We start from the raw sequence: 2,129 nt of genomic DNA, 5'->3' as shown, positions 1-2,129 counted from the left end.
TGGTTTGAAATTGAGCATGAGGAGAAGCTGAATGAGAAAAAGTTATAGTATTTCAGCCTGGACCTAATAAGAACCTAAATATTTTCTGTTATGGTCCTAAACAAGCTCAAAATGACCAAGAAGCCAGGTCACTGCTGCTGCTGCAGCTGCTACCAGTTGAAGAACCCCATATTGGCAAGACTGATTGACAAGGCAAGTCCATTGCATCAGCGCACCAGCCAGAATGGGCCCACAGAGGACTTGGCTTGCCTAATGACAGGCTGGAGAAGTTTTGATATATAATATGTAGGTGCATTATGTCCATGGGGACATTGACCAATGGAAGGCCGGTTTTAGCAGGGAGCTTTAGGATAAATTCTTCTCCCTTCCTTATCTAGAAAGGGCTCTTTTAAGAAATGGCATTCCACTTGGTCTCCGTAAAGATGTACAGGGAATCATTTATGGGGTCTCCCCGCAGCCCAGAGTCGGAGATTGTTGAAAACTTTAAATTTGATTCCTGAAAGGACTCAATGGCTTACAGAAGGGATGAAATGTGGTCTGAAGGACGATACGACTATGAAAGACTTCCAAGAGAACGAGTACCTCCTCAAAATCACCCCAGTGATGGCTACCATAGAGTAGTTAATATTGTGCCAAAGAAACCATCACTGCTAGACAGACCTGGTGAAGGAAGCTACAATAGATATTACAGTCATGTTGATTACCAAGAATATGACAAGGGCCACAGTTTTTCTCATGATCGAAGAAGTGGTCCACCTCACAGAGGAGATGAATCTGGCTATAGGTGGACAAGAGATGATCATTCTGCAAGTCGACAGCCTGAGTACAGGGACATGAGAGATGGCTTTAGAAGAAAAAGTTTCTATTCTTCCCATTACATGAGAAACCGGTCTCCTCATAAAAGAGATACTCCTTTTTTTCAGATAATTACCTGTAGGTCGAATGGATTCTCCACACAGCAGGTCTGGCTCGTGTCAGTAGCAAAAGCTACTCTCCAGAAAGAAGCAAAATGTACTCTTTCCATCAAGCTCAACATAGAAAGTCCGTCTGTGCTGGTGCCTCCTACAAACGGCAGAATGAAGGAAATCCAGAAAGAGGTAAAGAGAGACCTGTTCAGTCTTTGAAAACATCAAGAGACACCTCACCCTCATGTTCTTCAGCAGTTCCTCCATCAAAGATGTTAGACAAACCCAGTAGGCTAACTAAAAAGGAACGCTGAGTTTGCAAGCAAGTGCGCTGCTGAAAAGCTAGAGAAGGCAGATGAGTGTAACTTACCTGAAATTGAGTATGAGACAGGATCCACAGCACCATTGTTTATTGAGCAGGGAGAGGAACCTGAGTCAAATGCAACAGATGGCATAGAATTATTTGAAGACAGTCAACTAAGCAGTCTCTCTAAAGCAGTAGCATCAAAACCGAAAGAGATTGGACAGGTTTACCGACAAGACTGTGAAACTTTTGGGATGGTTGTGAAAATGCTGATTGAAAAAGATCCTTCATTAGAAAAGTCTATACAGTTTGCATTGAGAAAGAATTTACATGAAATAGGTGAGAGGTGTGTTGAAGAACTCAAGCATTTCATTGCAGAGTATGACACCTCTAGTCAAGATTTTGGAGAGCCTTTTTAGAAAATTACTTGCTCAGGCAACAAAAATGTTTCTAGGGTTTTGTTTTTTGTTTTTTTCCTGGATTGTGTAAATCCTTAATATATGGAATTTTTGTGATGAAGAGAAATACTTTGATAGTCGACTACATTTCCAATGTCAAGTAAACATCTAATATAGTCTAAGATATTTTAATTAATCAAAATTTACACTCCAGAAAGGCTAGACACTTCTTGTATTGCTGTCACCTATTTACAAATAAATAAAAGTACAGTAAAGTGAAATAAAATAAAGGAAAAGAGCAGGCATAATGCTGAGTTACGTCTTTACCTAAACCATAAACTCTACCACCAAAGCAAAAGTACAAGGAATTATACCCCTTCTTTCCATATTCTTCTCAGTTTACAGGCAGTACTAAAGTTGATCTCTTTCTCATTTTTTTAAAAGATTTTATTTATTTATTTGAGAGAGAGAGAATGAGAGAGAGCACATGAGAGGGGGGAGGGGCAGAGGGAGAAGCAGACT

At 40.2% G+C, this 2,129-nt stretch overlaps 1 pseudogene across 1 annotated transcript; it reads left to right on the top strand.

The window, feature by feature from the left end:
- Positions 1 to 441: 441 nt before the first annotated feature.
- Positions 442 to 1,628, top strand: LOC123847480 (periphilin-1-like; annotated as a pseudogene). The gene has a single exon (XR_010408746.1). The product of XR_010408746.1 is annotated as a periphilin-1-like (transcript).
- Positions 1,629 to 2,129: the final 501 nt, after the last annotated feature.

This window comes from Mirounga angustirostris, unplaced genomic scaffold, assembly GCF_029215605.1.
Source record: "Mirounga angustirostris isolate CCGP_5_RB_7025 unplaced genomic scaffold, mMirAng1.0.hap1 SCAF_2, whole genome shotgun sequence".
Classification (NCBI taxonomy): Eukaryota; Metazoa; Chordata; class Mammalia; order Carnivora; family Phocidae; genus Mirounga; species Mirounga angustirostris.
Note: the sequence above shows the minus strand (reverse complement) of the source record. Positions and strands in the feature narration are given on the sequence as shown.